This window comes from Anabrus simplex, chromosome 5 (assembly GCF_040414725.1).
Source record: "Anabrus simplex isolate iqAnaSimp1 chromosome 5, ASM4041472v1, whole genome shotgun sequence".
Taxonomy (NCBI): domain Eukaryota; kingdom Metazoa; phylum Arthropoda; class Insecta; order Orthoptera; family Tettigoniidae; genus Anabrus; species Anabrus simplex.
In genome coordinates, this window is record NC_090269.1 from 99882497 (window position 1) to 99894708 (window position 12212).

Genomic DNA, 12212 nt, shown 5'->3' on the forward strand with positions numbered 1-12212 from the left:
TGGGAGAACACACAACCTAAATACTTGAAATTATCGACCTGTTCTAGCTTTGTATCACCAATCTGACATTCAATTCTGTTGAATTTCTTACCTACTGACATCAATTTAGTCTTCGAGAGGCTAATTTTCATAAAATACTCATTGCACCTATTTTCAAGTTCCAAGATATTAGACTGCAGGCTTTCGGCACAATCTGCCATGAAGACCAAGTCGTCAGCATAGGCCAGACTGCTTACTACATTTCCACCTAACTGAATCCCTCCCTGCCATTTTATATCTTTCAGCAGATGATCCATGTAAAATACGAACAGCAAAGGTGAAAGATTGCAGCCTTGTCTAACCCCTGTATGTACCCTGAACCAAGAACTCATTCTACCATCAATTCTCACTGAAGCCCAATTGTCAACATAAATGCCTTTGATTGATTTTAATAATCTACCTTTAATTCCATAGTCCTCCAGTATAGCGAACATCTTGCATTTATCAATTACCTGAAAATCTGATACTGACAACCTCTCTGTGGTCTGAAACCACACTGGTTTTCATCCAACATCCTCTCAACGACTGATCGCACCCTCCCTTCCAAGTTACCAGTGAATACTTTGCCTGGTATACTAATCAATGAGATACCTCGATAGTTGTTGCAATCCTTCCTGTTCCCTTGCTTATAGATAGGTGCAATCACTGCTTTTGTCCAATCTGAAGGTACCTTACCAACACTCCATGCTAATTTTACTACTCTATGAAACCATTTCATCCCTGCTTTCCCACTATACTTTACCATTTCAGGACTAATTTCGTTTATTCCTGCTGCTTTATGACAGTGAAGTTTATTTACCATCCTTTCCAGTTCCTCAAGCGTAATTTCACCAACATCATTTTCCTCCTCCCCATGAGCTTGGCTGTTCGTAACACCACCAGGGTGATTTCCTTTTACATTGAGAAGATGTTCAAAATATTCCCTCCACCTCTCCAGTGATTCCCTGGGACCTATTATGAGTTCACCTGAATTACTCAAAACACTGTTCATTTCCTTTTTCCCTCCCTTCCTAAGATTCTTTATTACTGTCCAGAAAGGTTTCTCTGCTGCTTGACCTAGCTTTTCCAGGTTATTACCAAAATCTTCCCACGACTTCATTTTGGATTCAACAACTATTAGTTTTAATATTAATTTAGTTAGTAATATATTTAAATTCATTTTCAATTCTACTAATTTATGTAGTTTTAACTATTTTAAGTATCTCAGTATTTTATTTAAGATTTTGATTAGTATGTGGTTAAGTGCAAGAGAGGGCCTTGAGCCCTAAATTCGCCACTGTAAAAATAAATAAATAAATAAATAAATAAATAAATAAATAAATAAATAAATAAATAAATAAATAAATAAATAAATAAATAAATAGTTCAGTCTCCATTAGCAAGGAATTCGGCAATCTTGTAACAATTTAACTACCGGTTGGGTCGAATCGGTGCGAACCGGCCGATCACCACCGGGCACGATTAGGAAAAGTAATGTGCGCTGTGCACGTGCCACGACTCTACTCCGGACAGTATTCAACAGGCGCTACAAAGAGTAATAACGACAGTCTGAGGAAAGACGTTAATGGATACAAAGTATACCTGTTGCTGCGCAGGCTTAAGGAACCGTCTCCAGAGATAGCGCTTCTAAATGATTTTAAATTGCAGCCTCTCAAGGAAGAGCAACATCATGACTCTACTTCACAAACTGTAGCTTGAGATACCTCGCGTCTCTGGTAGTAAAACAAGCTCATTATTAGCCTAGCTTGCTCTCTCTGTTCTGGTGTGTTCAAAACGACGATATTGTACTTTTTTTTTTTTTTTACAATTCTGCTTCCATATGTCAGTATCATGGTACGTAGTTCAGATTTATATGATGATTTCCTTTCCTGAATTTTGTAAAAACTATCCGTCTTCAGAGAAAAAGAAAGGAAAGAACTGCAAGACAACTTGAAGAACTGGTAACAAAATAACACACGGAGAAACTTTATTTTACAGCCAGTTATAAGCAGCACTGATACGCATTACTGTTCGACATAGTGACCATTCTTGCCAAGCACTTGTTTGAACGTCTGTTCCACTCCCTGGAACCTCGTCAGGACGGCGTGCTGAACGAGACTCTTCATCACGGCTCCGAAGATATGAAAATGACTGGTTGTCAGGTCGAGGCTGTACGAAAGATGATTCAGATGGTTGATTTCCTCATCAGGTGAACGACAGTGAAATCCGTCGTTTACTGTGACACACTGCAGGGTTTACGGGTAGAATTCGCAGTAAACCACCTCCACTTCTCTCAACAGATGTCGTGTTACTACACGACAACGACAGGCCAGATGTAGCCAACAGCATGCATGAATTGTTAATGGCACTTCCGGTGGGAGGTAGTGGACTATCCTCCCTACTGTCCCGACCTAGCATCCAGTGACATCCTTCCCTTCGAACCGTTGAGAAAGCACCTGGGTGGTGAACGATTCAACGTTCAGCATGTCACCATGACGTGACTTCAGGGACTGGACGTAATTCCTTCAATGCCAACAACAATGCCTTGGTGTACCCTTGAAGCAAGTGTTTGGACAAGAATTGTGACTATGTTGAAAAGTAATATGTATCAGTGCCATACCACTAAGTAAGGTAAGGGTGTATTCTGCCCGATGGCAGGTCTGAAACTCTGCAGAGGTGTGCCCAGTGTTGCTTAACTTCGGATATCTCACAGGATCCGGTGATTCAACACGGTTACGGTCGTTGGCTGCCATACCAGAGTGTACCCTTATATCTGCCTGAAAAATATCTCCGTGTGTGCTCTTGTTACCTTATTTTTTTAAGCTACCTTCTACCTACTCTGATTCATAATTAACATTTATTATTATTATTATTGCTGTGAGCTTGCATCCGGGACATAGTAGGTTCGAATCCCACTATCGGCAGCCCTGAAGATGGTTTTCCGTGGTTTCCCATTTTCACACCAGGAAAATGCTGGGGCTGTGCCTTAATTAAGGCCACGGCCGATCCCTTCCAACTCCTAGGCCTTTCCTATCCCATCGTCGCCATAAGACCTATCTGTGTCGGTGCGACGTAAAGCCCCTAGCAAAAAAATTATTATTATTATTATTATTATTATTATTATTATTATTATTATTATTATTATTATTATTATTATTATTATTATTATTATTATTATTATTATTATTATTATTATTATTATTATTATTATTATTATACCAGGAGTACACCTTCTCCGGCTAGTTAAACTGCGCGCAATCTATAACTTGAACTGATGTAGTACTAAATAGTTTGGTTTTCAATTGTTAGATGTCTCTACAATAGGTTTAATTGCTCCAACTTGTGGGGTAAACTACAACTAAACCATAAAGCAGTTTGGATTGTGGAGGCTTTACAACCTGGTTCTTAGGATTTCTTTTTATGTATCAAAGTTATCAACTCTCCTGCTGCTTCCTTCTTCAATAGCTATCAACCAGTCAGATATTTTATGAATATTTTATGTAGCCAATTAAAATTGGGGGTGTGCATCCAACGTATCTGTAAAGAATTCTGGAAACTTTCCCTAGAAATACTATAAAAGCTGGGCACTTTAGGGCGGTGTAGTCATCGTCATCGCTCCACTTTAGTGAGGGCGGCGAGTTCTTCGGGGGCAGGGGCCGCAGGTCGGCATTCGGAAGGCCTAGCAACTGAAAGTAATGGCAGAATTTTCTTAACATGTGATACCTCCGGCAGATAGCTTGAGAGGAAGGTTTCAAAGCTCTTTTATTTTATGTAAATTTCTGAACCTCGTGGTTTAAATGTAATATTGTCGGCCAGTCTAAAGACTCTGTTTTATTCCTTACTGAGAAATATGTAATGTAAGGGACCAAAGAGTGATTAGCCTCTGTCGATTCCCATTCAACTTGATGTGGGGTGACTAAAGTTTCTTATCATATAAAATTCTTAATACTCTTTTGGTATTTTATGTTTCTCTTTTAGCCACTCCGGCGTAGAATGGGCTTAGCCTCTGTATCTCTGGACCATAATCCCTATTAGGGTTTTAAAAACTTATAGAAGGAGTGCAAGTGTTTCGCGTCCTGGCCTTTTGTTCATGTCCAATCATCTTCAACCTTTTCTTTTTACGTTAAGGCCATTTAGTATGGGCAGTCATTGCACCTGTTTACGTTCCGGGAACAGAAAGTGAAAAAAGAAAAAAACACTGTTGAGCAGAAGATAAGCCCAAAACAGGGCTAAGTGACGGTAAATACCTTGTCAGGTATAAGGAAAGTATGCCTCTGAGGGGCTGGACTTTATTAACTTTGGAGCTCAGTCACCTAGATTAGTGGAGCAAACATGCTCTTATAAAATAGTGTACCTGTTCAAGAGCTATAATGCTCATCCCCTTGTATACTATAATGTTGATAATTCGCTCAAGTTTCGTTCCTGATATTTCAGACTTTAAGTCATTGTTGTTGGAGCTGACGAGCTCATTATAAGTTGTTAATGTTCATTCAGATCTTCTATTTATCAAATTTTAAATTTTAAAAAAAGAAAATTTCTAATTTCATTGTGTTAACTTATGCTCTAGTTAATTCCTTGTCCCGCCATTCACCCCGGCAGTTTCTTATTCCTCTGTGATCCACGATTTTCCCGTAAAAATTATTATTGTAATTATTATTATTATATTGTCATTGAATTTGAATCACACTAACCACTCTTACTGTTTTCGGAGACGCCGCAGGAGTTCATTTACATGTCAAAAACATATCAGATGTAAGGCTTTCCAGGCGTTTGCTCTATTAACCAGCGTTTCGTCTTAGGTCTGACACAGGACTCATCAGAGTGGGATGTGTCAGACCCTACCCACTGACGCTGGGGTGTATGCAGGTGAACTTATCAGAAGCCCTTATTAGAGGCACAGTCTGATAACTGCATACGGGAGATAAATCTCCACAATTGAATTATTGCCCGCCTAGCAATTCCGATTGGAATTTACATGTCAGTAAATCTACTGAGACGAAGCTGTCGTATTTGAGCACCCTCAAACACCACCGAACTGAGCCGGGATAGAACCTGCGAACTTGAGATCAGTAGGCCAGCGCTAACCTCTCATAACTCAGCCCGGCTACTTTTACTTCAGTATTATTATTATTATTATTATTATTATTATTATTATTATTATTATTATTATTATTATTATTTTATCGGGGCCTGATTATCTCAGTGGATTAGCTGCTCGCTTCTTACTCGGAGGGCTGAGGTTCGAATCTCGGTCGATTCTGGGTTGAGATCTTTATCTCAAAAATTACGTGGCATCAGGAAGGCCAGCCGGCCTTAAAAACTCGGTCGAAACCAAAGTGAGCCTCGGTGGCTCCAGAGACACCAGAAATTACTGGGGTAAACTCAACAAAGTAAATATTATTTATTTATTTATTTATTATTTTTTAATTTATTTATTTATTTATTTATTTATTTATTTATTTATTTATTTATTTATTTATTTATTTATTTATTTATTAATCCGTTAACCCTCCAGGTTTTCTTTTTCCTTCGGACTCAGCGAGGGATCCCACCTCCATCGCCTCAAGGGCAGTGTCCTGGAGCTTCAGACTTTGAGTCGGGAGATATAACTGGGGAGGAGGACCAGTACCTCACTCAGGTGTCCTCACCTGCTAAGCTGAACTGGGGCCTTGTGGGGGGATGGAAAGATTAGAAGAGGTAGACAAGGAAGAGGGAAGGAAGCGGCCGTGGCCTTAAGTTAGGTACCATCCCGGGAAACCACGGAAAACCACTTCGAGGATGGCTGAGGTGGGAATAGAATCCCCGTATACTCAGTTGACCTCTCGAGGCAGAGTCGACCCCGTTCCAACCCTCGTACCACTTTTCAATTTCGTGGCAGAGCCGGGAATCGAACTCGGGCTTCTGGGGGTTGCAGCTAATCACACTAACTACTACAACACAGAGATGGATTATTATTATTATTATTATTATTATTATTATTATTATTATTATTATTATTATTATTATTACAGAAATGATTAAAAACTCACATCATATTCTCTTTATACGATTAAACGAAACACTTAGCCATTATTCACACAGAATCAATCTCCTCCTATTCCTTCTTACAACTTGCTTGCCCAGAGGACATACCTTGGTGTTCGAGGCACGAGAACTGAAGAAGGAAAAAGAAGTAGTACTCTTCCTTACACAATAATCACCACCACAACCATAATCTGGATCCGCATCTTGTTAGGCGTGCGTTTGCTTGAGTCTTCAAGCCACCCACCGAAAGTCTTATCGTTTGCATTTAATCTCTGATTTTCAATACTTTCCAATTAATAGTAACAGAACTTCAAAGCGGGCGGTAATTAACTTTTAGCGGTCACGGTACGTATGCGCAGTCCAGAAGAAAGCAATCAAGTGCACGGTAATTAGTTCCGTCTCGAGGGTGACGTCATAACCGCTCGTTCCTCAACTCTTCATTTCCTACGTGTCTCACAGTTTTACTCGTATAATTCTATCAACAGATAAATGCAAAGAATCATGTAGCATGTCTAATTCTATTACAGTTTTATATTGCTCACTTGTGAATAGAATGAAATTGTCATTCACACATAGACTGTTACCGTCTGGGAGAAAAAGTCTGCTTCATCTATACTGCAGGTCGTTAAAAGGCAGTCTATGCCGATGAACCGGAATCGTGCTGAGAAACACAGTGCCAATAGGAGAAACTAGTTTTGAAAGTAATACTGACAGTAATCCAAAAGTTTCAAACAATGTACAAGCATGGTACGGAATATTCAAATGTTCTAAGAAGAACTCGCTGGTGGATTTAAGGACCAATATTCTAAAATGTATTTATTTATTTATTTAATTCTTTCTTTCTTAATCTGTTTACCCTCCAGGGCTGGTTTCTCCCTCGGACTCAGCGAGGGAGCTTGAGACTTTGGGTCGGGCGATACAACTGGTAAGGATGACCAGTACCTCGCCCAGGCGGCCTCACCTGCTATGCTGAACAGGGGCCTTGTGGGCGGATGGGAAAATTGGAAGGGATAGACACGGAAGAGGAAGGAAGTGGCCGTGGCCTTAAGTTAGGTACCATCCCGGCATTTTCCTGGAGGAGAAGTGGGAAACCTCGGAAAACCACTTCGAGGATGGCTGAGGTGGGAATCGAACCCACCTCTACTCAGTAGACCTCCCGAGGCTGAGTGGACCCCGTTCCAGCCCTCGTACCACTTTTCAAATTTCGTGGCAGAGCCGGGAATAGAACCCGGGCCTCCGGGGGTGACAGCTAATCACGCTAACCACTACACCACAGAGGCGGACATTTATTTATTTATTTATTTATTTATTTATTTATTTATTTATTTATTTATTTATTTATTAAATCATTTTGTATGGAAAAAACTGTCAGGGCCCAAAAGTGCTAAATTCAGGTTTAGCAGGATGTGGAAACAAGTACGAAGTATTATCGCTAGAAAAATGTGGAAATTCAAACCCTCAGCGTAGAGACAAGTAAGCTGATCATTATAACAATGATGAAAACTGCCAGTCTGTTAAAATTGCCTCTGTTATTCTTGGGTTTACTGAGCCTCCGTGGCGCAGGTGGCAGGGCGCCGGCCCCTCAGCACTGGGTTCCATGGTTCAAATCTCGGTCACTCCATGTGAGATTTGACTGGACAAAGCGGAGGCGGGTCAGGTTTTTCACCGGGTACTCCAGTTTTCCCTGTCAACTTTCATTCAAGCAACTCTCCAATATCATTTCATTTCATCTGTCAGTCATAAATCATTGCCCCAGAGAAGTGCGACAGGCTTCGACAACCAGCTTAACTCTTATTCTCCACTAGATGAGGGCTTCAGTCATTCCATTCATAAACCGGTTGAGACTGGAAACAGTCCGTGGGTTTTCATTTTCATACTCTTGGTTTTCTAGACTGTATTCACAGAGAGTTAATCTACTGTTCTCTCCTAGGCGGAATGCACCTCCAATAAGCCCTGAAATGCAGGTAACATTCCGTATCTAGGCCTAGAATGGAGCCCGGGACCTCGCAGTTAGGGGAAAGATCGATATCAGCACCATCCCTAAACCATAGGGGTGGCTCAGTTACAGCTTCCTGTACTGATATTATCCGTACAATTTTCAGTTTTCGTTTGTATTAAACGAGGGATTAATTATACAAACTACCGAGCTCGATAGCTGCAGTCGCTTAAGTGCGGCCAGTATCCAGTATTCGGGAGATAGTAGGTTCGAACCCCACTGTCGGCAGCCCTAAAAATGGTTTTCCGTGGTTTCCCATTTTCACACCAGGCAAATGCTGGGGCTGTACCTTAATTAAGGCCACGGCGCTTCCTTCCCACTCCTAGCCCTTTCCTGTCCCATCGTCGCCGTAAGACCTATCTCTGTCGGTGCGACGTAAAACAACTAACAAAAACGAATATACAAACTGTAAAAGTTTACGTGCCACGAGTTCTGAGGAATGAACTAGTTCAATAAAAGTCCACCCTTACTTTACAGTCTCCCGGACTCACAGTTACACTTGAGTTATTCCCTCATTTAAAAGCATATTGCATTAGTATAATTATTCTTAAACTTCAACACCAATAAAAGAACTTTTTGCGACGTTTAAAACCAGAATAAGTTTGGAATCAAGTTTGTTCTCGGTGTAAACATTCTTTTGAATAACAGCTGCGTTCGGAAGAAGTTGTTTGTAGTTCAAATAACAGAACGATGGTTCAAGCTGAAAGTTTGTAGCGAACAAAGAGTCAACACTGAGTGCCTGACAGAAAGAGCACTGGGGTTTATAAATACCAATGTAACTGACTGGTAATCTCTTCCGGTAACTTACAGGTGATAGGAAATCTTTTGTGATACAGATAATATGAAAGTGTGGAGTCTGACACAAACATTCTACTGTAGGATTTAAAAGTGTGGCCACTCGAGTTGAAGATGAGACTGAATGCCCTACTTCGCCAATGTTAAATTTCTATCCTATATGAATTTTTTTTCTTAGAAACCTGTAAACATCACACAGCATATTCCTCAAATTTCTGTAAGTACTAGGATCTACAATTGGAACTGTAATTCAGTATATGTGGGAGTAATTATTAGTTTTCAGAAAAGATAATTTATAATTTACAAATAATGGTTTATGAGGCATAACTGAAAAGGCATTTGTCAAATTAGCCTGATTTTATATCCGCATATGTATTACATACACATCAATCAATTATTAAAATTTCATGGTGTTACGTTATTTGGCTTTAGATTAAAAAAGGCTACATAAGAGAGAGATTTTGAAGTTTTTATTAAATCAACTCCGAAGTGGAAGAATAAAAAAGTTAGCAGAAACTTACCCCATACCGTGTCCTAGACAAATTAAACTACAACATACACATTCAATCAACACTGCTCTTAAACTTGTTAAAACCGGGCGAGTTGGCCGTGCGCGTAGAGGCGTGAGCTTGCATGCGGGGGATAGTAGGTTCGAATCCCACTATCGGCAGCCCTGAGGATGGTTTTCCGTGGTTTCCCATTTTCATACCAGGCAAATGCTGGGGCTGTACCTTAATTAAGGCCACGGCCGCTTCCTTCCAACTCCTAGGCCTTTCCTATCCCATCGTCGCCATAAGACCTATCTGTGTCTGTGCGACGTAAAGCCCCTAGCAAAAAGAAAATAACTTGTTAAATCTATCACTATTTTAACAGAATTAGATTTACTGCCTTCAAAATATTCTTCAGATTGAAGCTTTCTTTTAGTAAGACCAGGTGGCGTTGCTAAAGTTTTTCTGTCATTATAATATCTATTTCCTTAGAAACAACAAGTACATTATTATCACATGGTTCACATTAATCCAGTTTGTAGAAATTATTGTCTTTGTTCATACACATTTTTTGTACGCACGTGTACTCCATGGCATTGGATATTATACGAATCAATAAAAACTGAAGGAAATATGAAACCATAACAAGAATTCAATAAACATATAATTTTATCGCAAAATACCTGTTTGTAAACAACAGTAGGCAACAATCTTAAAGAGCGATAAAATAGCCAACTTCGGGACGCTTAAGATGATCCAAACCACAGCTTTCTAGGTCAAGCGCTTCCTGACATATCAATGATAATACAAATAGGTGCAACATGAAACTAAAATCCGTCTACCGTAGACGTGAAGGAAAAAATCATTTAAAATACTTCTAATACGAATTTCCATACAAATTATACACCAGAATGTACATAAAAGTAAAAATTGTAACGTAAGTCAAAACAAGAAAAATTCTGTTTCCAGATTTTGTCCTTTAGTCTTACTTTAAAAGTCCATAAAAACGAAGGATGAAAACAATCTTAACCACATCAGATTATACCTACACTCGTTCAGTCCAGTATCTCTAAATATCAATTACTAATTGCACCTGCTTTGGACAGTTCGGCCATGTACGCCTATGATCTACCAATGCTATCTTCCGGTGCTGAAAAGTCCTGGTGATATAATAATAAATAATAATTTCGTGTGGCTATTTCTAGCCGAGTTCAGCCCTTGTAAGGCAGACCCTCAGATGAGGGTGGGCGGCATCTGCCATGTGTAGGTAACTGCGTGTTATTGTGGTGGAGGGTAGTGTTATATGCGGTGTGTGAGTTGCAGGGATGTTGGGGACAGCAAAAGCACCCAGCCCCCGGACCACTGGAATTAACCAATGAAGGTTGAAATCCCCGACCCGGACGGGAATCGAACCCGGGAACCTCTGAACCGAAGGCCAGTACGCTGACCATCCAGCCAACGACTCGGAAGTCCTGGTGGTGAAAACGTCTCTAATGTGTTCCGTTCACGTGTGTAAAATACCTGTTCCCATTCGTGCCTCGAATATCTGGAATACTACGATGATCCTGGAAGTCACGTCTCAGTAGTTATATCACAATATGAATGATCGTGAGGATTTGAATGAATGCATCTTACTACCCAGCTTCTTCCCACGAATATTCGGAAACAAATTGTTCCACTCGCCAAAGACTCCTCCAGATAGCGCGCCAGGTGGGCGTCCATTCACAACCCACAGTGGATTTGTATCTCTTTGTTGACGTGACATTGAAGTACATCACACAACATTTTAGTTTTAATCTCTGCTGAAACCTCTCCTCTTACTTCTCATGTACTGAAATTTGATTTCGCGTACGTTCCAATATCACAAAGGACAAGAAACTGATGGGGTGCATGGATACCCAACGTCATTACTGGCATTACCCCTCTCGGGTTAGGCTAAATATAGATTTTAATTAAATTCTGTTCAGCCATTCTCCCGTGATGCGCGTACATAGACAGGCAGACATGACGGATCTTTAAGAATAACATTTTCTTCTTATTCTGGACGGTGACGGACATGCAAATATCTGCTTTTCATTTTGATCACAGTACAGACGAATGTGAATGTTGTAAAATAATGTTCTTACTTTATATTACCATTTCTCAGATTGTCTTACAAAATTATTGTAACGGAAGTAGTGTAGTCTATGTTAAAATATATTTTTAATTTCCACGGAAGATTTAATTTAATTCCACTCATAGTTTTCATTTATTTCTCTTCATCAAGAAAGAAACATTAGCCCATCTAATTTGGTGAGGATACTTTATACGAACTGTGAAATAACCCATATTTTAAATAAAAATGGAAACTAGTGTATGAGAGCCTTTCGAATAAATTGAATTACCGTTTGGACTATATTTGTAGACCGTGCGAGTTACGGTGTCAGTTTTTGTGTAGCGTGAGTCCCCGAGGGTTACGTCAATAAAGAACGAACGGGTAGACCAAACTCAAACATCAAATTTTACTAGCATTTCTTATCCGTTTACCGACAGCACTCAGCATATATTTTCGGTTCTCTCCTTTAGCTAGCATAATACATCCATTCCCAACAATAGTGTGTCCCATTAAACTGCTGGCTGAGCAATATTTTTAATAATGCCAATTGCTTTAGGTCCCACTAAATACTTTTACGGTTTTCGCAGACGCCAAGGTGCCGGAATTAATCTCGCAGGAGTTATTTTATGGGCCCGTAAATATACTGACACAAGGGCTGACATATTTGAGCACCTTCATATACCACAGGACTGAGCCAGGATCGAACCTGCCAAGTTTGGGTCAGAAGGTCAGAGCTCTAACGTCTGAGCCACTCAGCCTGGTAGCAAAATTCTTTACAAGAATGACATTTCGACAC